Source organism: Papio anubis, chromosome 6 (genome assembly GCF_008728515.1).
Source record: "Papio anubis isolate 15944 chromosome 6, Panubis1.0, whole genome shotgun sequence".
Classification (NCBI taxonomy): domain Eukaryota; kingdom Metazoa; phylum Chordata; class Mammalia; order Primates; family Cercopithecidae; genus Papio; species Papio anubis.
Window position 1 is genome coordinate 74,647,562 of NC_044981.1, and position 27,451 is coordinate 74,675,012.

The following is a 27,451-nucleotide window of genomic DNA, read 5'->3' on the forward strand; positions in this document are numbered from 1 at the left end:
TATTAGATATACGCATCTATTAAAAATTTTTAAAATGCTGTCAACTCTCCAAGCACTGCCCTTTCTGCAGCTGTGATTTGGCAAAGCCCTGGAGATTCTGTCATCCAGGAGGCTACATGTCCTGAGAAGGCACGTAGGTACTCCTTAGTAGTGGCTGAATAACACCACACTGAGCATCACACAGAGGCCTGGATCCAGCTTTCCCTCTTCCACTCAGACGCGTTGTCTTGTGTGGTAATTGCACCCCATGGAGCCAGATATCCAGGCTTCAGTCATTCATGGAAATACTGTCCCATAAAACACCCCCTCTATCTTGCTGGGCTAGGCCCCTGGCTTTGTGCTGTCGTGCACACACTTAGCTTCTCTGGGCTTAGGAATTTGCTAAGAAAATCATAGTCCCGGCTAGGTTTCTAACAAAAAAGGTTGGATAGGACAAACACATTTTTTTGTTCCATTGGCTTCCATTATTATTATGTTTTCATGCACACATTATTTTAAGTTAAATCAGGGATTTTTCAACCAGAAGAGGATGATGTTGTTTCTGAGAATGCAGATAAAACCAAACATTAAACTTCAGTAAGAAAAACATGCAACTTGAGTTCCAAGTGAAAAGAAAAAAAAAAAAAAACCAACTCTAGATGTCTTCAAATAATCTTGGCCAGGATCCTGGGTGTGGGAAGCCAGAGTGTGGCTCAAACTCAGGGATGGATTGAAAGCCTTCCTCTGGAGGTTGCACGGACAAGGCTTGTCTAGCAAAGAACAGATGCCCAGGGTGGCTCTGGGAGACGACTGCCCGAGTTCTGGACTTTTCAAGGTCAACTCAGAATCTCGAAGAAGAAATAATATGAATGTCAAGGTTGGTTTCCTAGACCCAGGAGGAGGAAGGTCATGTACACAGATTCACAGGCTGTTGAGATCTGGAAGATGCTTCCCAATGTTAGAGAGTAAGAATCATTCAGGATCAGAATCAATCATATGTTGGGGGATGGGAGAAAACAAATAGGCTGGAGTGTTTTACATTGATTTTTCTTTCTATTTCACAAGTTGGATGGTATCTGCCAAGTTCTTTGGCTGTTTTGTGCCCCACATATGATGAATTCCAGTGTGCAAACATTATTGTGCACTGTGAGAACCAGGAATTGTAATCCAGGCCTTCACAGTGCACAATAGCATACCACATGCAGGGAGTAAAATACACTGCTTCCCTAAAGATGTTGGAAAAAGCACATTAGTTCTGAAGCTATTCAAATAGCTATTCAGAATAGCTGGTTCAAAGAGCTATTCTGTCCTGACCTCTATGGCTCAGCAGAGAAAGATTCATTTAAAAAGCAAAACAAAATGATTTAAGGCCTGATATTTGAAACTAGGCTATTTTGGGGCAGTATTTACCTGGTTCAGAAGACAATCCACAGTATAATTATTCACTCATACGGAAGGCTCGAAACAATTAAAACAAATCAGTACTTTTTTTATTAAGAATATCTAAAACAGCAGATTTAAAAGTCATGGAAGGGTTGGAAAAGCTTTGCCATTTGTTTTGCCTACTTCCCTAGTGCTGGTAATTGTGACCAAGGCAGAGAACTCTGGGCAGACAGGGGCAGGTCCCTGGCAAAACTCCACCTTCAAGTTGAAAAGCTGAAACCACCGTGGCCCAAAGGAAGAATTTCCATCCGTGTGTGTGCCTGCTCTCTCCTGATTGGTTCTTTCTGAATAATGTCTTTTTATCAATCAAATGTTGCCTTTTCTAAAACTACCTATGGCCTGCCCTGCCCCCCATCCTGTGCCTATAAAGATCCCAGACTCAGCCAGCAGAGGGGAGAAGTGGCTGGACATCAGGGTGAGGTGACTTAACTTCAGAGACAGTGGCTGGTTGAGGCAACTTGACTTTGGAAGACAGAGGCAGAGAGGGAGCTTGACTTCAGGGGAGAGTGACCTGCCCCTCCCATCCCCTTCCCAGCTTCCCTCTCTGCTGAGAACCACTTTCATCACTCAATAAAATTCTCCACGTTCACCATTCTTCAGTTTGTCCATGTGACCTCATTTCTCTTGGGCACTGGACAAGAATTTGGGATGCACCACATATGAGTACCCAAAAAGGCTGTCACACTGGCCCTTTGCCCTTGCTGGCAGAGGGCAGCCACTGCATGTGACAAAGCAAAAGGCCCACTGAGCCGAAAACACACTGCTGTCTGCAGGCAGCAGAGCAAAGAAAGCATTGTGACGCACCCTCTGGGGCCTTGGGGTCCCGGGGGCCTGTAGAGAGTTTGCTCCTGCCAGTGGGGTTTGCTCCTGCCAGCACTGAAGGGACCAGCTGGTTCCTGCACTTGTTCGCTCACACGCTCCCTCTCGCGACAGGTGGAGCCTGGTGAACCCAGTGAATGGAGTTTGCTCCTGCTGGGCCGCTGACCAGTTCCTGCACTTGCTCACTCTGGTTCCACACTCGTTTGCTTGCACACTCCCTCCTGAGACGGGTTGAGCAGGGCAGGCTGAGTAAATGAGGCACCCTTACCGTAAGTCCTGTGAAGGGGTTGAGAAAATACCGTGCATCACTGGCAGGCACAGGCAAGGACATGCCTACTCTCAGGTAAGGATTATTTTCAAATACAGTTTGGGTTCAACTGTATTTCAGACCAAATAGGTTTGGGGAACCCTTTCTTCAATCAGTTTCTGCAATAGTAAGCAGAGTGATAAGAGAAGGCTGTGTTCATTATAACCTACACACTGCACTTTGTTTCTAGGGTGAAGTGTGCCTCTATAGGAGACTAAAGGAAGAGGAATTTAACCTGCTTCTCAATGATAAAAATGAAGAACTATTAAATATTATAAAAGCTAAGAGATTTTTTTTTCTATAAATCATCAAGCTGTATGTCTCTTGGCATTTACAGACTAACAATTCTTTTATCTGCTCTGCATTCTAAATATATCAAACTCAACATCTGACAAAGGAGGGAGAGGGAGAAGTTCAAGTCACCCTGCCCTACTCTTCCCTCAGCATTGAAGGTTAACTCTGCCTTGACCTCTGTAATTCCATGTTTTGTCCCATGATGCCTGTGTCCACATCCTAATCCCTAGAGCCTGTAAATATGTTACCCTATGTGGCAAAAGGGACTTTACAGATATGATTTAGAATTTGTAATGGGGAGATTATTCTGGATTACTCAGATGGTCCCAATGCAATTACAGGAGCTCATATAAGGGATAGAGGGAGGCAGGAGAGTCATCAAAAGATATATCACCATGGAAGCACAGGTCACGATGTGATTGCTTCTTGGAAGATGTAAAGGAGCCACAAGCCAAGGAATGTGGGCAGCCTGTAAAGCTATAAAAGGCAAAGAGGTGGGTTTTACCCTAGAGCTTCTGAAAGGAATGTGGCCATGCCAATACTTCGATTTTAGCCCCATAAGACCCATTTTCTAAATTCTGACTTCTAGAAGTATAAAAAAATAGATTTGTTTTGTTTTAAGCCACCAGGTTTGTGGTAATTTGTTTCAGCAACCATAGGAAACAAATTCAATGCCTCACTAAATATCCATGAACAAAGGAAGACATTCATGGAGTTCTCAGCAACTCTGGTCATTTCGGGCCTAGTCATTCCAGATATAGGGGTGTTAGGGAATCAGTTACTCACCACTGAGGCTTCATTCAGAGCTCAGGATGGAGCCATTTTCTCCCCCAGCTGCAATGTCCTTGGCTTAGACTTCACGGGATGCTTTTGCTTCTGAACCTGTGAATCAAGGGGGTTGCACAGGTGAGTCTGCATACGTAATTTCCTCACACTTTACTTCCATCCTTCAGACATCAGTACCATTGTCCAGAGAACCTGACATGTTGTATGCTATTTCTGTGTCAGAGCAGACCTGAGAAAGCTTTTTGGTGCCAAAATACGGGTTTTATCAGCATTGGTGATATTTGCCATGGTGGCATTCTGAATTTGATGACATAAATCTTCCACACGAATTGCCACTGAATCCTTGGTAAGTTTCTCCTCTGGTGGAATATCTAATGAAATAGTTCTCACATCTACTTGGATCAAGCTATCATTCATGGCAGGACAACAAACAAACCAGGTTCTTTGGCTCCTCATTATAGAATGTGGCCTGATCTAAAGATTACGGCCCTTTCATATTCTTTTAGGATAATATGGAGAAAGTTATGATTAGTCAAAACTCCACCTGCAAGCCTATAGTGGGATCCTCTTGAGGGAGTCAGGAAATACCATAACTGGATGTTCTCAAGATGACACTATTGGTTGGCTGTCAGAGTCCAAGTCTCTGTTATCACTTCACCAGAACTGTAGTAGCTGAGGAATGTATTGGTGTTTTTAAAAAGCTCTCTGGGTAATTCTAACACACGGCCAAGGTGGGTTATAAACCACCATTCCAGAACATCTCTATGAGTTAAATGTCATTAATATCTTCATTTCACTGAAGACAAAATCAAGGCATGGAAAGGTCACATAATTTGCCCAAAGTCACACAATAAGTAAGGGACAAAGCTAGGATTCAAATGTAGGTTCCGGAGCCTAAAATGCAAGGCTTCTCTATTGCCTTGTGAGAACTGAATCCTAAGCACACAGCAGAATTCCTATTACTTAACAAATGCTTGTTGAATGGATAAATGAAGGAATAAATGAATGTCAACACCTTTTTGTGATACAGGCGTTCATTAAAATATTGATGGGTATGGGCTCAATATTACCTTTTAATTTACAAAGTACTGTCATACACTGTTTTGCTTCATGTTCATTTGTGAAATATTTTTTCTAGAACTTAACTTTTAATTCTAAAACAAAAGTCTTGAAGTAAAGAAAAAATACTAACTGAACAAATAGTAGCATTTTTATTCCCAAGCCCCCCCAAAAAAAAATCAGTTTTTGAGTGCCACTATATTCTAGGGCTTGTAGTATGTAATTTTCAAAGTCATAATTTTATTTTGAACAGTGATTTCTCATATTAAGAAATTCATTTTTGGATAGCCCAGAGCTAAATCAACCCAAAGAGATTAAAATAAATAAATTTTATTTGACTCCACTTTTAAAGTACTGATTTAAGAAATGCTTCACTTCCTTAATGTAGCATAAATATATGTTTCATCCTCAGAATCTTTAAGATCTCTACAATGCTATCTTCCTAATCATTTAATGACAAAAAGGAAGTAAAGAGACCAGAAAGCAGATTTTTTTAAAGTTTAGAGCAATTTGTTACATGGTAGCATTAAAATGAAAACTAAAGTAAATCTTTTCCTGTAAAAATATAAGTCCAAGAGATGCAAAAGCTGATTTTACCACAAACTGCTTGTGCACTAAAATAAAAATGGAAAGTGGAGGAAAAGTAGAACAGTAATTGCAAATTGCCTCTTATATTGTGGTTGAAGGCACTTTCCTGTTCAATAATTTTAATAAAGAAATCCCCCTGGCCATCCCCCTGATCATTTGAACATAATTCAAGCATTATACACATTGTTCCCTTGGGCTTATACCTTCATGGTTTCAAATTATGTCTCGTATCCTGCCAAGGCTTAGATCAGTCTACCGTAGTTAAATATTAGACTCCAAAGCAACTAGAAATTCATGTTTTTCCTGTTTCAAAAACAAAATTCTATTTACAGTGAGCCTATCATTATTTTGATTTTTAAATTCAGCAGTCATTAGTAGAATTATAGACCACTCAGAAAGATAATGTTCAACTTAAATTTGTGGTACTTTCTTCTCCAAACTCTCAGTTAAATACCTTTAGACATTGGTTCCCAGCCTGCAGGAGGTAGGTCTCTGTGGCGCCAGGATGTTAATGCAAGGGATTCTTAGTTTCCTGGATGGCTGTTTACTGGATAGCTGAAATGTTACACGCAGAAATGTACTACCATTTTCCAAATATACATAGATGTTAATGTGATTCATAAAATTTCCATTCTTAGTTAATTCACTATAGCAGTTTTTCATAATGTATTTCCTCAGTCAATGGACCACTGCTTTTGGGAAGGGATTGTATTATGTAACATTTCTTGACATCAAGAAGAGGTCCTCATGATTGAAAATTAGACAAGATACATAGCAAGGGAAATAGACATATGAATGATGACCTCATTTGTTACAGTATGAAAGAACAGCAGTAAACGCCTCCTCAACTAATTGTCAGAAGACTGTGTACTTCTCCTGGCTCCTTGTGATAGCCCTGAGTAAATAACTCCAAATAGTTCAAGCCCAGATGTTTTCCATAGACATTTGAAAGTACATATTAAAACTTTTTTTGGTTTGCAGAGCAGAGGGCTGGCACTCCTTCATAGAAGGAATAGTTCTTCCACTGGGTAGTTGTGACAGAATTATATTCATTGTAAGCAAGGCCCTTTCAAGTATTCACATTTGGGATCTTATTGCATATCTAGGGTCATCATCAGGAAACAGGAAGAGTTTTTTAAAAGGATCTAATATAAGTGGATGGTGTAGCTGATCAGTTAGCAAATGACCGTCAGCAGTACTGGCTGGAACCCAGCAAAGTGCAGGCTGGAGGCAGAAGAGAACCGGGCCATTTCCTTGTGTGACAACCAATCTCTGTCCTTGGGATCACTGCTACTATTTATTTGGAATTTATTGAGTCAGCAACTGTTCTACATTCATTGCCATCATTATTATGTTTAAATCTTGTTACAACCCTTAGGAGATAGCAGATGAAGAAAGAGATTCTGAGATGTTAGGTGGTCTTAAGTTCCCCTAATTAGGGAGAATCAGGCATGGAACTTGGATTTTTTTTTTTTTTGAGACAGTCTCCCTCTGTCACCCAGGCTGGAGTGCAGTGGCGTGATCTTAGCTCACTGCAAGCTCCACCTCCCAGGTTCATGCCATTCTCCTGCCTCAGCCTCCCAAGTAGCTGGGTCTACAGGCACCCGCTGCCACCATGCCTGGCTAATTTTTGGTATTTTTGGTAGAGACAGGGTTTCACCATGCTAGCCAGAATGGTCTCAATCTCCTGACCTTGTGATCTGCTTGCCTCGGCCCCCTGGAGCTTGGATTTAACCTCAAAGCTTATGCTTTAGTAAATATTGGTGGCAAGACCAGTTCCTGGGCAGAGGTGTGAAGTAGGTGAAGGAAACCAGAATATATCACCCCCAAATATGCCTCATGGATATAAAAATTATTTTTGAACTAAAGGTAACTATGAAGCAGCAAATGGATGAAGAGCTCTATCTTCCCCTTTTCGGCCTAAAAACAGTATAGATATTCTCCCTTACAGGAGACAACTCTTATCAGCCTAGAGACAGTGTCAGGGGAATCTGAAATCAAATGTTACTTCATTAGTTTCTTCTCATATATTTATCTTCCACAGTTTCTGGCTTCGGAAGCCCCGAACTGCTTTCCTTCATTCTGGCATTTATCTCTAATTTTTCGTTCTTTGTTGAAGATGCTATATAAGCCAGAGTTCCAAGCCACTGCTTTGAGTTACTATTCATTGGGATTTCTCTCATATGATGTGCACTTCATGCATTAGTAAATTTGCTTATTTTTCTCTTGTTAATCTGTCTTTTGTTATAGGGGTCTATCCCAAGTACAAATTTATGAGCAATGAGGAGAAAATATATTATCTCCCCAACATGACTAAAGTTAATCTTCCTCTCTCATTGTTTCCTTCCATTACTTACTAAATGCTCTGGGTACCCCAGCCACCACTTCTGTATATTGGGAGCCAGAATAACTTGGTGGCTCAAAGCAAAGGCTTTGGAGCCATACACACTTGAATTCAAGTCTTGATTCTGTTACTTGCCAGCAATGTTATCTTGTACAATTTACTTAACCCATCAAAAACTTGCCCCATAAGGTTTTTATAATAAAATCACGTAATACCATCATTCATTCAATGAATTTTCATTGGAAACCCACTGTCTGCCAGCAACCTGCCTATAAGGGTTAACAATACAGAGTTCTTTCTTCATAGAGCTCACATTTTAGTTTGAGTCAGGTAACAAAAAATAAAACAAATAAATATATAATTTTAGCAATGGTACATGCTATGAAAAACACAAAGCATGGTTAAGGGAGTGAGAATGATGGGGGTGAAAGAGATAATACCATAGATATGGTTGTAGTGAACATTAATGTTAGGCTCTTATCATAGGGCCTGACACATGGAAGGACTCACTAACTGTTGTCTATTGTTGTCATTAGGTTCCCTATACTGACCCAGGGGTTTGGGTAGCCCCCTAAACATGGAAGATCTCAAGAAAAATGATTTCAGTGGGTGGCATTTAAGATCCTAAGGGAGGCCGGCATGTCAGTCAATTCAAATGACCCTCCCGTTAGGTGGTGATCTGCACTGCTTAGAGCTGGTCCTGAGTTGTCCCCTCATCTCAGTGAAAAACTGCTGAGTGAATACATCTAATTAGTCACATCTGGAAGAGCTGAAATTGCTTGTTGTTCAGCAATACAAAGGCCCTGTTGTTCTTTCCTGACTAGGATTTTGGTCAGGGTCATTCCAATCTACCCCAACAAGTTTTCCTAAATTTGAATCTCTGGGAGCAAGTGTTGGGTCTCGATTTTTTCCTTTTCAGAAAGCATTAGGCTTTTACAAATGGGTTCACAAGAGTCTACAAAATTAAGCCCTCTTGGAGTCCCGAAGTTTCTGTCTTATGTTCCCCCAGAAATAGTGTTTATTGTTGTCATTTACATAACAGAAGGGGACTCACTTTACTGACTTTGCCCAGAAAAAGATCTCCTCTAAGATGACTTTCTGCCAGTGTCTAAATGGAAAAGGAGTTTCTCTCCCTTAAAATAAAAAAATAAAATTTGTCCCAATCTACAAAATCACTAATAACCAGAGAATCTCAGCCTTGTAAACTTTGATGTTGTACCTCACATAGGTTTGGTTCTAGTAACTGATTGGTTCTGTCATTTACTAGCAAGTTATTTTACCTACGGACTAAGCTCTTCTCTCCAGTGAAGCAGAGGCAATACTGAATCATCCATGGAGGAAATTACCTTAAGGCCAAAGGGGCAATAATTAGGATTCTGAAATAAGGAATGAAAAACAAAATAAGATAAGCCTTGGGCAGGAGCAGGGCAGGATCTGGCCTCTAGGCTGACTGCACAAAGGATGCTGACAGGACCCTCTCACATCTCTGTTCCTCTCTGAGTATTGGTTTCATATGTACAGATCTTTATCAAGTGGGGACATGGCATGCAGACACTTGAAGATAACATATTCACAGAACCTCATCAGAGATGCAAGAAAAACTCTTTCCTGTCAATTCGATCAGAAAATCTCTAAGAGAGGACACTGAGGGACCTAGCCTCAAGTGTGTTTCCCTGGACCAGTCACAGGGACCAGGTTAAAAGGTCACTCTCGTTGGGTCATCTGGAGTTACACGACCTTCCTTATGGCCAGGGAGCAGGAAGCCATAATGACCGGTCCTTACCTGAACCAGGAGGCTGGAATCCGGATGATGCAGTTCCCTGAAGAAAGGGGAAGGCTACTGCCACAGATGGAGTAACGTGGTTATTAACTGTTAACAGACCTCTTAATCCTCACAAGGTTTTTTTGAGAGTTCAACTAACAGATTTCAGTGAAGAATTTTTTTTTTTTTCATCAGAATTAGGCTCTAAACTCAAAATGTTAGGGGAAAAAAAAACCCTTACTTAGAGGCCAAGCTACTGAACACAACCAGTTTTAATTCCGGCATTATAAGAAGTTACTAATTCCTCAGTAGAGAGTATGAGTTACTAATTCCTCAGTAGAGAGTAGAGAGTATGAGTATGGCTGATGTTTAAGGGTCATGTTATATGAAAAAATACTTATCTCTAAACACCCACGTCACTGTGTACACAAAGAGATGCTCACTGTATGAGATGCTCACTGTATGAAATGCTCACTGTATGAGAATTGAGATTAGCCAAGGGAGAGTAGACTCCTCCACTTTTTACTAAACCTATTCCAGGTATAAACTCCACAGTAGTGTTTACTCATTATTAAAACAATAGGTGAATCACTGGAATTGTTAAATGAATATATATACACATATATACACATCTGTGTATATATACATATGAAATGGGATAGCTTGCTGACCTCCTTCACAGGATGTACAACAGGCTCGAATCCCACGGTAGCACCTAGCGGTGGGTGCCTGCAACTCCCGAAGCCCCAGTGGGCATGTTACAGTGCTCCTTTAGCTCTGCCATCCACAGAGGACTTAAGTGTTATCCAGTTCAGTACACTGTTGGTATCTGGGTTCTTGTCTGGTGTCCAGGAAGAACCAGGTCCCACATGGACTTGAAGGATGGTGAATGTGGGGGTTTTATTGAGTGCTGGAGGTGGCTCCATGGGATGGATGGGTTACTAAAAAGGGGATGGGTTGGGAAGATGATTTTCCCCTGAAATTTGGCTGTCCTGTGGCCGATCTGCTCTCCAACCATCCCCAGCCGAACTCTTCTAGACGTTCAGATGCTCCTTCTCTTCTCTCCTTCTCTGCTGCTCTTTTGTTCTGTTTGTCTTCTCATGGAGCCTGGAGTTTGGGGTTTATATGGGTATAGAATAGAGGTATGTGGCCGGACAAAAGGCAAAATCTGGGCACGAAAACAGGAATACCTGTTCTAATTTAGGGCCGCGGGCTTCCAGCTCAAGAATGGGGCCTTTGCCGGGAAACCACCCACCTCTACTCAGTATTTCTCTGCCTCCTGCCCATATCGTATATACACATAATCTAAAAGAAAAAGATAAGTATATATGCACTTATACACTTTCTCTTTATTCCCTTCCTGAACTGGGATATTTGAATACAAGTAGACAATAGTACATAATAATAACATGTTACTATTTGAGAAATCACCAAACATGGTGTCTGAAACTTACCAGGAACACCCTAAATGTTAGTTGAATCAGAATCTGAATCTCTCTCCCTCCTAAAGGATGACTTTCACTCACACAGCTATCCTTTCTGCTCCTTGCAGCTTTTTCTGGGAATGGTGGGGCTGCTTCAAAGATGATCAAAGGAGATTTCAAAATTCTGAGTGTCAGAAAAAACAGGAGAAGGATTTTTTAACATGTTTCTACTCACGATTTGGCAGCTTCCCAAAACCACTCTGAATCTGTTCTTATTTCCCTGCAACTGACGCTTTTCTCAAGTTAAATTTTCAGTTATTACTAGTGGCATTTCCCACATCTCATGCACATATATATTACCCATTTGAATGAAAATAAAGGCACTCCCAACATTCCATTCTATGAGAGGGAAAGCACTCAAATATGTTGAGTGGAAAAATGTGCATTTCCTGTTTGTGTTCAATTAAAACTCAGACAGCCTCAGAACGGTATGTATTATAACATAACCATTGCCTGCCTAGAAATGCCTCTATGAACATACCACCTACTTCTAATTCTTTTATTCGGTCTAGAGTATTTGAAGAGAAGTTAAAACTGATATGTACAGGAAAATATTACACATTTAATACACGAAAGAATCTTGTTGTTAACAATTAGTAGGCTCTGTTCTACAAATTTTGCTAGAAAAATGTGGACCCTAACTTGCCCATAAAAGAAAAGAATCTTTACTAGTTATGTTTTTTCCAGAGGCATTTATTAATCATTATCTTCAGGTGCTTTTATGTGTTTGGGTCGTCAGTCTGAGCACTTTCAGAAGAGCTTGGGGATTTAATGAAATAAATGGATTTTTTTGGGGGGAGTCATATCATGGGGGTTGAAATTCATTTGCTGTATAATGAGCATGGTGTATTCCACTTAATTACTTTTCCAGACTCTTCTGTCTCATACCTGAATCAAGGTTTTTCAAAATTATAATTAAAACATTCAGAGTATATGGCAAGGGAAAAATAGTATTGAGACATGTTTGACTTTGCCTAAAATTACAGAAAAGAACATTAATACTTTAAAAGTCTCTCTCAGGAAGTGTGCTGCGACCTTGACACTGGGTTTAGCATCCAAGTTATAAAGGGCCTTGTCAGGAGCCTTCAAGGTGATAGTAGGGATGGAAGCTGGAAAGCTGTGGGTTAAGAATGAATAGGAAATGAGCAAGAGAACATCCTAAATGTAATCCTGTTTCACAAAGCTTGACTTTTTAAAGGAATGTGCTATGTGGCCTGTAATTTACTTTAAAATACCTCAACAAACAATCTATGTGTAAATACTTATTCTATTTCATTTTAATCCAGACCCTAGGGCAGGCAGTTATTCGAATTGAAAATATATACTCCAGCAATGGTTTTTGGTAGCATTTAATCAAAACGCTAAATTTCAGAGGCAGCTATAGGTGCCTTGGTTTTTATCTCAAACACGAGAGGTTTTGATAATTAGTGAAATGAATGTGAGAAGTAGGTTTTTCATTTGTGAAATTCCAGGTATTGAAGATGTGTGGATTGGTTAGAAATGCTTTAGAAGTGTTCTCGCTTTTTCATGAACAAGATAAAAGAATATGGTGATGCTTCCTAGGCTGGATTTCTATGCAGCCATGTGTCCAGGATATTGAAAGGAATAAGGTCCCAGAGGAGGAAGGAGGATGGAAGAGATGGGATACCTCATGGAGGTGGTAGAACAGGTCCTGCAAAACAGGAGGATGCCTTGGGATTGGACATAAACTCTATCATTTGCCTAAAGCCTTTTAGGTCATAACATTGTTGACACTGGAGCCAAGTTTTACTAATTAATAGATCCAGGCATGTGTGGTCGACTCCACCATGGTCTTCTCATCCTCTCTCCCCATCCCAGGGGAAAGCCTTGTTTCTGGATATTCAGATACTTTTCTTTCTTCCAGCTGTTACAATCTTTTCTCTGAAGCAGACCAAGAGAGACTTTTTTTTTTGGACAGAGTTTCGCTCTTGTTGCCCAGGCTAGAGTGCAACGGCACAATCTCAGCTCACTGCAACCTCCGCCCCCAGGCTCAAGTGATTCTCCTGCCTCAGCCTCCCGAGTAGCTGGGATTACAGGCATGCACCACTGCACCTGGCTATTTTTGTATTTTTAGTAGAGACGGGGTTTCACTATGCTGGCCAGCCTGGCTCCAACTCCTGACTTCAGGTGATCCACCTGCCTCGGCCACCCAAAGAGCTGGGATTACAGGGGTGAGCCACCACGCCCGGCCAGAGAAACTCTTAAGACTATTAGTGGAATTTATCCTTCTGGTGAGTAATTAAAACTTATCTAGGGTAGGGCTTAGAAATTATCTATTTATAGTTGCTGTTAATATGTATAACCATGCTTAGTATATATTTTGATTAGCATATAAATGCACTCAGAGTAGTATCTATTGGGTAAATGTGAACCTTTACATTAGCAGGTTTTTTCTTTTTTAAAATAATAGTATAACAAATTTAAGGAGTGAAAGAGGATGGCAATTAACAAAAAACAAGGTCAGCTACTAGGTTAATGCTAAGACAGAGCTGTCGGTAAGGTCAGTGAGCTAAGATAGATTGTGATAAAATCAACAGTGTGCAATGACATTTTACTGAACACTTCACACTAAAATTTTGCTTAATTCTTTTACCTACTATATTAACCATAACTGACTTTTTCTAAACATGTTTTAATCAAAGGTGGTTGAAAGAACTATACCCTAGGTGAATAAATGGTTTAATTTTTTTCCATCTCTACAAATGTTTAAAGATATTCTAAAGGCCAATATTTTGTTACATTAAGCAATACTGCTGAAGAAAATTTCTATTTGAAGTCTAAACAGTAAAATGCAGTTATCATAGCATAAAATAAACTGCATAACAATGGATGCTTCTTTTCTTGAGAAGATTAAGTTCACATTTTTGAAGAACAGTCAAGAAATGGAGCTCCCCACAGTTTGATAACATAACTGTGGTTATTAGTACCCTCCCCAGTCTAATTATACTGAACGGTATACATCAGAAACAAAACAAAAGATGCTGAAAGGGCAGGAGTAAGGGTAGAGGAAAGGAAGTTGGTAAAATGATCTCCATGAATGCTCTTATTTGAGTCCAAGGAGTCCTTTCAGTGTTTAAGAGAAAGCCTGAGACAGTGCCTAAGAGGCCAAGAGTTCCTAATTTAGGAAACCATAGAACAAAGGGAACCCGGAGAATTCTTACTTGGAGTAAAACCAGAATGTAAAGCTTCATGTAACGTACCATCCCACATGGCACTAAATTCATGGGCATTGAATGTTTTTTAAAAAAGTTATTAGATGTAGAAAACAAATATTGAATAAATTACAGTTGGAAAAGGGAATATGCTATACAGGCAGCACTTTAGGATTTAGACATTACTTACAGAGTGAGGGATTCCAAGTGTATCATAATTTTATGAATTCAGAACCAAGTATCAGGTCAAAAGACATGTTTTGGAAACTCTACAACAAGATCACAGGAATAAAGAAGTTGTAACATTTGTTCTAGTTACATATGCAACAGTTAAATTGTTTTTTTTCTTCGCCATTCTCTAATGTCATAGGAGCTTTTAGCTTTGAAAAATGCATTGATTTGGGCCAGAAATGGCATGGAATAGTGCTGCTCAAAGTGTGGTATGTGGACCCACATCAGCCTGCTGACTGTTACTAGGTTGTCAATGAAATAAAAGCAGAAATTAAAAGTTAGATTTACAAACTGTTTTAGCAATTTGACATAGTAATTTTATGTTTGCTAAATCTAATAATAAACAAATGGGCTTCTTTTATATTTGTTTATATTTTCATTTCACCTTTCTAGCAATTTATATTATATTTCACAGAACTATTCTCTTTCTGATGGGAAAAAACCCTGGTTCTTCACCTTCGATAGTTTGAGAAGCATTGATGTAAACCATAACTGAGTGATAATTATTTTAAGACCAGATTTTTTGTTTTTTGGGTTTTGTTTTGTTTTGTTTTTTTGAGACACAGTCTTGCTCTGTCACTCAGGCTGGAGTGTAGTGGCACAGTCTTGGCTCACTGCAACCTCCCCCTTCCAGATTGAAGCAATTCTCATGCCTCAGCTTCCTGAGTAGCTGGGATTACAGGCATGCCACTACACCTGGCTAATTTTTGTATTTTTAGTAGAGATGGGGTTTAGCCATGTTGGCCAGGCTGGCCTTGAACTCCTGGCCTCAAGTAATTCACCCACCTCGGCCTCCCAAAGTGCCGGGATTATAGGCGTGAGCCCCCATGTCAAGCCAAGATTAGGTTTCAAAGTCCAAGGTCCATACCTTTGTTAAGATATTTTGGATTTAAAAAAAGCTGTGATGACATCTGAGATTCTTTGAACTGCTTTTTCATAGAATACTCATGAATACTTGAGCCCTCCATGAAAATGAGGGGTCTTATAGAAAAAGTTTTATGGGCTGTTGATTGACTAATTCTACATTTCAGAGTCAAAAATCTATGTCTACTTTGGGTGACTTGTTTCTGTTAAATTTCCTTGAGTCCCTTCTGTCTTCTGATTTCATTCTATAAAATCATAGCAGTGTCTGATTCCGGGAATGACATGTGGTTTTCATTTTTTCAAAAACAACATTCAGCTTTCCATTACTTGTAATCATTGAAGAGCATAATGCACAGATAGCTAGATGGCAGAAATTTCCAAACTCACTTGTAATTAGCTCTGTAAAACATTTATATACCTTTAAAAAATCGTTCTTCTGAGCTGACATATGTAAAGTTAAAGTTAGCTGGCATTTCTGAGCAGAGCCCCGTAGAAAGCAGTGTGAAGAGCCCAGGCTGAGATGATTTTTTCAGCCTGGTTTTTTATTTCATTGATCTCCAAAGTGGGTTATCTATGGGCTGGTAATTGAGAGTTGCCTGTGCATACAGACCTATCTCTTAACTGACTCTAAAACAAAACAAGGAATGTGGCTTCAGTCAAGTCAACCTCTGATGAATGAGGGAGATACTAACCTTCAACGAGCCCCTTTAATCAGAGCACAGAATAATAAACGATGATGGGATAATTAGAAAACAATTTAGAAAGCAACGTTATATCTCTACTTATATCAATTGTTAGTAAATTAATTAAACTGCAAATGGGTGGCAAGGGTTTTTTTAAGCAAACCCCTAATGTAGAAACTTTAAGGAAAAAGAATGATAGGACTTTTTCAAAACAATCACCAAAAACTGTGCTTTCAGTAACAATTGAAAACAAGTGAAATAGTGTGGATATTTGTCCCCTCCAAATCTAATGTTGAAATTTGATCTCCAATGTTGGATGTGGGGCCTAGTGGGAGGTGTTTGGGTCTTGGGGCGGATCCCTCATGAATGGTTTCATGCCATCCAAGTAGTAGTGAGTGAGTTCTCACTCGACCAGTTCACACAAGAATTGATTGTTAAAAAGAGCCTGGGACCTTTCTCTCCCCCAGCTCTTCCTTTCACTTGTTATGTGATGCCTGCTCCTGTCTATCTTTCACCATGAGTAGAAGTTCCTTGAGGCCCTAACCAGAAGCGGATGCTGGTGCCCTGCTTCTTGTACAGCCTCCAGAACCATGAGCCAAATAACCTCTTTTTGTTATACATTATCCAGCCTCCCATATTCCTTTATAGCAATACCAACAGACTAAGACAGTAAGAAAAAATTTAAAAAACATATACATGACATGAATGACTTGAAAAAAGAGGGAGAGATAGACCTTTACAAGATACAATTGGAAGTACAAAAGCTATAAAGGAAAGTCTAGATACTGTTTACCGCATAAAAGCATTTTAAAGTCTGTATGAAAAGCAATGCTTTATAAATAAAGCCAAAAGACAAGCAATATGCAGAAGAAAATGCTTGTAACATATAAGACAGATTAAAAATGATAACAGAAAAAACATAAGACTTATTATGCGTCAGATACTTATAAGATGTATGACAGATTAAAAATGATAACAGCAAACATAGGACATTAGACATTATGCATCAGGTGCTATTCAAGACATTTTACATATTAACTCCTTTAATCCTCACAAAGATGAATATTACCTAATGAAGTAGGTACTATTATTACCCTATTTTGCTGATAAGAAAACTGAGACCTTTCTGGTCTCAAGAACAAGGACAAGGTGGAATTTGGATCCAGGCAGTATGGCTCTAGGGTGTGTGCTCTCAGTTATCATATCATAATGTGTCTCTTAAAAACTTTAAAATGTGAATGCTGTATACAGTGTTAACAGTGATGTGGATGACAGCACAGAAGTCAACTACTCTCACCTACTGCAGGTAAGAATGTAAATTGAACAATTTCTCAAGGTCAATTCGATATGACTTAATGAAAAGCCATAGAATTCTGTATGGACATTTGACCCAGAAATTCCACTTGTTTTTTATAGTATCAATTTAAAATGGATCCTTATTCATCGACACATGAATTTTATATACCTTAAAAAAATTACACGAAGTTGGTGGCAATCAGAATCCGGGTGCCGGATTTTAGTTTTTGCTTGTTTACAGCACTGCCAAAGTGTACTAAAGTATTCAAAATATGGCAAATTTAAGCAACCTCAGATAATGGTTGTTATTTCTCCCCTCCATACCAAACCATTTTCTGTTCTTGAGTACACAATTGGACTACATATCCCAGCCTTCCTGCAGTTAGATCACATGACTGAGTTCTAGTAATGAATACCATTTCTGGGACAAAGCTTTAAAGAAGGAGGTGTGCCACCTCCAAGCTCTCATTTTCCTTTCACTGACTGGAGGTGGATGATGAATATGAAGCCTCGATGAAGAGAAGGCAAAATGAGTTTGTGTCCCTGAGTTGCTAAGTGGAGAAGAAACGTCCACCAACCAGGAAACACCTGCCTCCAACTGTTAAGTGAGCAATAAATAAACTTCTATTTTGTTTGAGCTATTACACATTTTCTGATCTATTTATCTACAGCTTAATTTATGTTTAAATATGTTTTAAACTGCCACTGAACTGACTTAGTCACATATTTAAACTTTACAGCAGGTCTGTGAAATGTGCTTTCTTTCTGGTCAGCATGGTCACCCGCTTTAATAGTGGCTTCAGATGAGGCACTTTGTGACAGAGGAACTCTGCCCCTGGTAAGCCGTTTCTCTTGATATGTCTTCAGCTCCTTGATAACAGCTTGTGATGATGATCTTGCAGACTTCTCCAGCTTTTCTGCTGATACGCAGATTCTTCTTCTCAGCAGGCTGGTTCTTGCTCAGCTAGCTAATGATTTTTTTGAATCTTCAAGAATCTTGTGTTTGCCCTTCATCATTGTTCTGACCTTAAATTTTCTTATTTTCCACCTTGTCCTTAGTGAAGACTGTGGATTTAAGTGAGTTCTTAGAGTTCTTAGGAGATACCAACTATGTTTCTCTGCTTCTCCTTTTCTGTGTGTGCATTGAACTTCTCAGCATTTTGGACTATGTAATTAAGAGCTTCATTAATCAACATATTCTTCCACGTGGTGACTTAATACTCTCCTGTTTGGCCTCTTTGTTCACAGCAGCAACCTTGAAGATGTTGTGGAAGTCAATAGTCATTCTTACTTCACTCTGAGGACCACAATAGCGTGCAAGGGTGTGTCAAGCTCATTGCTATCTTTGGCCATTCTCTCTCACATTAGTACACCTGGATGTGAATGGCATGTTATCTATGTAAGCAGTGATGGTCTCTATCTGGTGGTAGAAATGACAGAATTACACACAATCAGGACAGCTGAGATTCCATTTACTAGCTCAGTAATCAGAGAATATGTATGACATCCCAGCAAAAAAATGTTGAACATGTTCAGATTTCATCGTATCAGCACCACGGTATCAGTCTTACTGGGAAGACGCTTGCATTCAGTTCCTGGCTACTGAAGAAATTTTGCAGGAGTTCCAGATAACTTACTGGGTCCATAATAATGAAAACTATTACAATTATGCTAAAGAAGAATACTTAATAACACAGAAAATGTTCATGATGTCTTTTAATTTAGAAAGCAGGTTATAAAAGTATTACAGTATGATCGCATATTTATAAGTAAAATATATATTAATTCATTTAGCAAATAAATATTAAGCCCCTCCTATGCACATACCAATATAGATATTGGTATTTGTGTGTGTTATGGCAGATTTTAATTTTCTTATTTTGTATTTTCTGATTTATCTGCAACGAATATGTATTAATTTTCTAAAAAAATCACTATTAAATTTTTTTGAATTATAAGAAAAGGCTAACGTCATAACAATAAGATTGTATAGAATAAACTGACAACACAGAAGTTATTTTGGCCTTGTGTTCCACAGTGACTCACCAAATATACCCTGCACTGTTTATTTTATTTTTTTCTATTTCACTATTGAAATGAACAGATGCATTTCATGTCACATGGATCTCATGGAAACATGCCAAACATTTTCTTAGCAACCAAACTCCTGTCTTCTGCACTGTGCATGATTAACTAAAACAGCCTGTTGACGGCTTAAAATAAACCTGCCTTTTCCATTTAGCATTTTATCAAATGAATATAATTTCATTTGCTGATGAATTTAGTTCAGCTTCAAGAGAATTTTTCTTTTCTTCATGGGGAGGCTGAAGAATCAGAACTGTCATACCAAAGAATGAAAAGCAAGCCTAGGGAGAACAAGACAGTCTGATGTTTACATGGGTAAAGTAAAAGTATCTTTGTCAATATTACCAGCATTCTCCCTCACCCTCTGTTTTATAGGGTGGAATGCTGATTTTAGTTCTGCCTTTGTATTATGGTGTTTACGTTGCTTGATTACAAACATTAATTTAAATGACTGCTGTGGGGATTACTATTGTTATTATACGTGAGCTCTTGTCTTACTTTTGTTTATTTCTAGCACTTGAGTATGCCCTAAAATTTAATTAGATTCATCTCATAGGATAGTAGACCCTTTGCTGGGGTTCAAAAGTAAAGGGACTAGATGGTATAATCCATCAAGGGAGGAGAGATGTATATTATCAGCAATCAGGAGAGTCAATGCTTTCTTAGAGGATGTGACTCTGCAACTCGGAATGGATTGATATTCTGTTTGATGAATATAAAATATATCTCTGTGTCTACATGTACATGTAGACACTTTGCATCCAAAGACTATAGGAATATTTGCTAAATAAGGAAGATTTAAAGTTTCTTTAAAGATGAACAGCTTGAAAACAAAGTCATCTATGCAGTTAAACCAGCGTGTACCCACAGAATCAATGAGAGGAAGAGGGTTGTACTGAATATTATATAGTCCATGCGATTTCCCCACTATCTTTTACTTGTGTCCTCATTTGGAAATAGACAGTGAAAGACAGCACTAATGGCAAATTGCAACACTATTTAAATTTCCACCTTATTTCCCCCAGAGCAAATTCTTAAATGTTAATCATCATCAGGCAGTCAAGTAGACACTTTAGCTGCAGAGAGTTTTATGTTTTTCCTGGGGAATAAAGGCACGACAAATATAAAACATAATCCTGATAAATCCACTCTTTCTGATTCCTGCTCTATTTACATTTTCAGAAATAATCTTGATATATTGTATTTAACATTAGACATAATCAATATAAGATTGATAGACATTTTACATTAAACATTGTAAAAATAGCTGCTCCCACATTTAATATTCTTCTGTTACAAGTCTGAATTCTTCATTACTTAAGCGAGGTTATGATGCTGGTCGGCTACTTTGGAAAATGTCACTATCTTCTTCAGGTTTGTTTCTGAAAGTGTACTAACATTTTCAAAACCTGGTTTCTAAGTTGAGAAAAATCCAAGTGAAAGATGTCACAATGACTATTTGAGACTAATCCTACTGACGGCATTACTTCCTTTATGGAGGTAAGACTTGATAACTAGCATTCTCTGCCACTAGCCTACAGAGAAGGTTACCTTCTCTGTAGCTTCTGGGAGCTTCTTGCAGGTGCTTAGAGCTTTATTAATTACACTCAGCTGGGCCGAGGGAAACTAGAGATGAAATATGGGAAATATTCCAGAGTCTGGCATGTGAGCAATCATAAGCAGTTCATGGAAACCTCAGAGTGTCTCAGCTTTCCTGCTTTATGTTCATTAATTTCTTTTTCTCATATTAATAAAGGTCAATGCTGTTAGTGCCTACCTTATCCATAGAAAGGAGCTTGCTCTTGAACTGAGTCGTTCCATTATATTCTACTTTTTAATAGAAAACTAAAATCTTACTTTTGGGGATGGCTTTGTTGTCAGTATGCTTGGTATAGCTTTGTCTTTTTCTAATGAATAGCCCTTTACTTTATTCCAAAAGATCGTATGCTTCTTAGAAGTGTTTCTGTTTTTTAGTTAAAATTACATTTTAGTTTTAAAACTCAACTAAAAAATCAGTAGTTATTTATTGATGGCAGGATATTAGTTGCTATACTAAATCCTATAGATGAATTAATTCTCACATTGACACTAGGAAGTAAAATCAGGTCTTTCTGATGCTCTATAATGAAGTGAAAAAGAACACACCACACCCACATTAAGAATAGATTACATGTCTTAGTTAGTCAGCCAAGAAAAAAGAAACCTCTCTGAGGCAGGACCAATATGGCCTGACTAACAAGGATTTCCCTGGTCTCTGCTTCCTGAGAAAGTCCACCAGGAAGGTCATATCCACACATAGTAAAGACCATCAGTGTCTAAATGTCCCTGATAGTAGACCTGCCTCCAACTTTCCAGGCTTCCCAAATAATTACATCTTCACAACCCAAAGTATTTTCCAAATCCCTTGTTCTTATAATTACAGCAGATTTCAGAACATCATACCTTTGCAGTGGTGTTCCTTTAAAATGAAGTACATAAACTCCTTTAATTATACAGTGAAATAAAAATATAGTTCATTTTCAATATAAGGATTGGGGCAACTAAAATCTGGTCACTTGAAGAACTAATTTCTGGTAAACAGATGAGGAACTAAATTATAGAGATTTGTTAATACAGTATTGTAAGTTGTCAGGATAATTTGGGAATAGTTCTTTCTAGATCAATGGATGGATTGAATAAGAACATCTTTGACTTATGATTCTAAAATGTGGTATGACATTTTTGCAAATTTCATCTTGAGGAAATACTTTTCTGTAAGATTTTCTCCCTAAAGCTAGACTAGATCTCCAGTGGGAGTACCCGTACTCCCTGGAAGTCTGGAACAAAACAGGAAATACTTTCCTGGCTCTGCAATGGCATACTATGGTTGCCTAAACAAAAAAGGGCAAGGTTGTCTGGTACTTGCATAACTAGATAACTAGAAAGATATAGACATGGGTGTGCGTGTGTGTGTGTGGATGTGGATGTGTGTGCGTACAATTAAGAAGTCTATATGTATATGGATATAAGCTTATACATATACATACATATAAGCTTCTCAGTTCCAAATATAGTAACGTAAAGAACACTTCAGTTATTAGGAAAAGATACTCTTTCAATGCAGGCTCTAGGGTGCACTGTCTAATTCAGTAGCTACTAGTCATATGTGGAGTTATATAAATTTAAATGCAAACTAATTTCATGTAAATTAATTTAAAATTCATCTTCAGAGCCGCACTAGCCACGTTTCAAGTACTCCACATGTGGCTAGTAGCTACCATATCAGATAGCACAGATGTAGAATCCTTCCATCATTGCGGGAAGTTCTACTGGACAGTGTTGGTCCAGAAATGAAGGAAATATTTTTAAAATGCATTTAATTAGGGCTTGTTAGTCTTATCCTTTCAATAAAGTCTTCCCTGAACTAATTTCTGTTGTAGATTACTGAAATGGGCTATTTTATTATGCTGTTCACATAGTTATTCAACTTCTAATTGGAGGTTGATGAAGTTCTTTCATTTACGACAGTATTATTTGCACCACATTTTCCAACTGCATTAAGAAGTTAAATTATCTCACAGAAGATAACAAAAGACAGGGAATTTACTCAACAGTCTAGAACATATAAATATAAATATGTATGAGGGGGTGTGTGTGTGTGTGTGTGTGTATGTGTGTAAGTTTGTGTTGACTGAAAACCAAAGTTGAGGATGCCGTGCTCCCACATTGTGAAGTGAAATGCTAAGCATACTACGAGCTTATCTTTGCAACCTTCTCAAGAAGAGTCCAGTCAAGTCCAACAGGGACTTCTGCCCTGCATAAGGAAATCATTAGAGAAGATTTTTTGAAGAAATGTCTAAGAGCAAAGAATTACCAGTGGCTCTCAAAGATTCTGTTTGCAAGTGGCATACTGCTCATATTTCACTTGCCAAATCAAGTCATGTGACCAAACCTGCCATCAGTGGGGTGGAGAAGTATAGTCTTCTCACAGAGAGTAGCAGCAAATAATTAGGGACAATAGTATACCTGTCACAAGGCCTTTTTGCTAATGATAAACATCTCACTCTCTGTATTAGTTAGGGTTCTCCAGAGAAACAGAACCAGTAGGATACACATATAAAGATATAAGGAGATTAATATGGGAATTGGCTCACATGGTTATGGAAGCAAAGAAGTCCCATCGTATGCCATCTGCAAGATGGAGAACTACGAATTCAGACTGTAATTCATGTTGGGTCCAAAGGCCTGCGAAACAATAGGAGCTGCTGGCATAAGTGTCAGAGTCAGAAGGCCAAGAACTCCAGTATTTCAGAGCAGAAGATGGGTGTCCCAGCTCATGGAGAGGGGGAGAGAGAGAAAAAGAGAGAGAGAGAGAAAAAATTCGCTCCTTCTCTGTCTTTTTGTGCTGTTTAGGTCTCCAACAGATTAGATGATGCTGCCCACATTGACGAAGGCAGCTCTTCTTTACCTCAGTCCACTGGTTCAAATGCCATTCTCTTTCAGAAACACCCTCACAGACACACCCAGAAATAATGTTTTACCGGCTATCTGGGCATCCCTTAATGTGTCAGTCAAATTGACACGTAAAATTAACCATCACACTCTGTCTTTTATTTATCTTGTTATGATACAGCTGGTTTCTAGATGGTTTTTTTTTTTTTTTTTTTTTTTAGACAGAGTCTCGCTCTGTAGCCCAGACTGGAGTGCAGTGGCACAATTTCGGCTCACTGCTAGCTCCACCTCCCAGGTTCACGCCATTCTCCTGCCTCAACCTCCCGAGTAGCTGGGACTACAGGCACCCACCACTATGCCCAGCTAATTTTTCTGTATTTTTTTTAGTAGAGATGGGGTTTCACTGTGTTAGCCAGGATGGTCTCGATCTCTTGACCACCCGATCCGCCTGCCTCAGCCTCCCAAAGTGCTGGGATTACAGGCGTGAGCCACCACACCCAGCCTCTAAATGGTATTTTTATATCTGCTTAGAAAAAATAACCCTATTTTTAGAACAACTGAGGTATCTGGTTTTTCAACATTACCAACAATAGACCACTGTGGTTTCTTGGAGTCTCTTATCATCCTTGACCTAGGCCAACTGCACTGGTTGCCCTCCTACTATACTCCGAATCTGTAGAATGCATAAAAAGCAGAGGACACTTTGTTCATTACTCTGCCTGTTTTAGTGCCAGAGATCCTGGCCTGGAGTCGGAAGTCTGGTAGGGAACAATTTGGACAAATTGAATAGAAGGTGTTATTTATGGCCATGAGGACAGAACAAGAATACCTGCTGCTGGAAAGTTTTATAAGATGATGATCATGTTTTCTTTCTCATTAGCAGGGTATTTCAAAGGTGAGTGGTGGTCACTTTATTTATTATAAACAAATACCACTGAGCCTTAACTTTTGGAAGAAGCTTGTATTAATCAACACAGCACACAGAAATGACACCTGTGAGACAGGTGTTTTCATCTCCATTTTGCAAAAGAGCCAGCAAAACAAAGAGAGATTAAGCGACTTGCCCAGAGTGTCACAACTCAAGTGCTAGAGATGGCGTCTGAGCTTGAGTCTTCCTGATTCCAGATTTACACATGGATCTGGTGAGCATCTTCCTACCCATATCAACAAGTAGCATTTGTCAGGTGGTATACTGCATTCGCCAGGCCTCTTGCCAAAGGCAGTATCAACATTGGTTGATTTGTCTTTAAAATTACCCTGCAAAATAACTATTATTTCTTAGTATTCTATGGTTAGGAAATTGAAGCTTAGAGGGGTAAATATGGCATGAAAGATTACACTGCTAACAAGTGTTGGAGCCAGAATTTTAAACCAAGTCTAACTCTAAAGTCACTGTTCCCATGGCTAACTAACCTCTACTGTTACAGCTTTAATGCTTAGCATCTGCATCCAAAACTAGGGGTGCCCTGAAGTGGAAAAAGGCAGGATATCTGAAGTCATACCAGAAAGGCAAGTAAAAAGAATAAAAGTACTTGAGTAAAAATGCATGGGATTGGATGATGGTGTAGGTTTATGGTGGAAATGAGAATATTAAAATGAGAATTACAGAAGAAAATCACTTAATCATGAAATAGAAATGGACTTCTGTCCCTGAAGCTCTTTGGTTAATTTTGCTTTTCAGATCTAATTTTTTTCTTAAGCATGCTTATTTTGATTCTAATCCAGTTGAGGCAAGCTTATAATTAAAGTGGCATTTACTACATTGGACATTTTTCATACTGATTAGATAGGAGTGTCTAGGGCAGCGAAAGGCCCTTGGGATCTGAGCACATCCAATGTCTTGATCACACAGTAGAAATAGGCAACCAAAATCCAGCCTTGGTGGGAGACAGTCTGAGTCAGAGGGATTGTTAGATGATAAGCCAAAGCAGAAGCCAGGGAGTGCACCCGGAGATACTCATTGCTGGGAGGCTCTGTGTTCATCTTGTTTTAATCAGTTGACCATTAAAAGAGAGAGAAGAAAAAATGAATGAAAAATTGTTAGGATAACTGAGTCAGATGACAATTGTGTGCAACTCAAACATACCTAATACTAAAACAAGAGGTATTCTGATGGAAGTTAGTACACAGATTGACATGAGTTGTCCTTTCTGACACTTAGAACCAATCTTTTTCTAAAGAATTGCTACCTCTCAAAATGGTTGGATATGAAAATTAGGACCTAGCTGGATCAACTCAATGGAAGCTAGTATATGACTTCTTAACTATTTCAACTAGAAGTATGTACCAGGCTATGTCACTGATGTCCAAATAACCCCTGCAACACTTAGACATCCTTCCACAGAAAATTATGCCTAATTCCTATATTTCTAGAATGATGCCCAGAATTTAAAATAATAGCCCCATGCCTTGCTACTCATTGTAACTGAGAATGCAAATGTCCTTGGATAGCTGGAAAAATTGCAGAAAAAATGATAAAGGTTTTTCTGTATGACAATCAGTTCTACAGACATCTAGCTCTGCCAGAATGGAGGCAATTATTTATTGTTGATTAAGCAGTGGAAGTCGTGGTTCTGGGTTTAAGGAAGACAGTTTTCTGGCCAAGAGGATCTAGAAAGTGCCCTTGGAACAACTGACTTTCCAGGATATTCATATACTCTATGGTTCCTGACAAAAATATAAAGGATCTGGGCTTGATTTTAATGAAAGAGTGAATGTTCACCCTCACTTCTTAGAATATTGAGTAGAAAATCAGAGGCTTTTCTCTAATCTTCATTCCTCTCTTTATTCCACTCTTGGAGCCTGGTTGTAAACCTTGGTATCCTGTATCTATGGTGAGTCTACAGACGGACTGGGTTGTTCAGAATCTTCCCTCTTGTAATACACTACTACTTTATATAAAGAATGACCCCAATCATAGGTTCTTATACGTCTTTAGAGGAGAATTTAAAACTATGGGGAAAACAGTAATTTTGTCCCACTACAAACAAATCAATCTGTGATTTGTGTATTGAGACTCCCCCAGAGAGATTTGGGCAATTAAGAATTGGAAACCCTTAATTAGAATGAAAAAGACTCAGCGATGGTAGATGGAGATGCTGATGAGTTCCAGAAGGGCTCTCTGTGTGTTAAGAGTTGGGTAGTCAATATGCAATGTAACATCTAGAGTAGTGTGGAACATTTCATTACCAAACACTGTAATCATGCTCAGGGCTCCCCTGGAGTGGCTCATCATGTGCCCTGACCTCAGGGTCCTATTTCTTCTGGTGTGGTTTGGGGTGTATTTAGTGAGTAAATGACCATGCTTTCCCCCAGTGGAACTAAAGAGGGCAGGTTGGATACAATAGCTTCTAGAGCTGGCATTGGACTTTGTCAGCAGTGTGGCTTTTATGATCATTGATCATAAGCAAAGAAAGACTCTTTCTGTCCCTCTCTCTGCCAGACATCCCTCTAGTGTCCAGGTTTCCCTTCTGCGGCTGAGTGGTATACATAACACCCTTTCTATGTGCCAGGCTATGTCACTGTAAGGCCCTTCTGATAATGATAAACAGCACACTCTCTGTATTAGTCAGGGTTCTCCAGAAAAACAGGACTATTAGGATATAATACAAAGATATAAGGAGATTAATATGGGAATTGGCTGTAAGCAATTATAAGCAGTGACATAGCCTGGTACATGGAAACAGCCTCCCCTTTTCTCTACACTTAAATTCTTCCTGTTCTTTAACATGGAGCTGTTTATTTTTTATTTTGTTTCTTTAAAATTGTGACTTTCTTCAATGTACTGTAACTTCCAGAGTGCTGAACATAATTCTAACAGGAA

The 27,451-nt window shown here is 39.0% G+C and overlaps 1 long non-coding RNA gene across 1 annotated transcript; it reads left to right on the forward strand.

Moving 5' to 3' along the window:
• The first annotated feature begins 15,019 nt into the window (after window positions 1–15,019).
• On the forward strand, window positions 15,020–27,359 carry LOC100997076. Its single transcript, XR_002521623.2, has 3 exons — window positions 15,020–17,122; window positions 17,853–18,434; window positions 24,509–27,359. It is a non-coding gene; the product is annotated as an uncharacterized LOC100997076 (long non-coding RNA).
• Window positions 27,360–27,451: the final 92 nt, after the last annotated feature.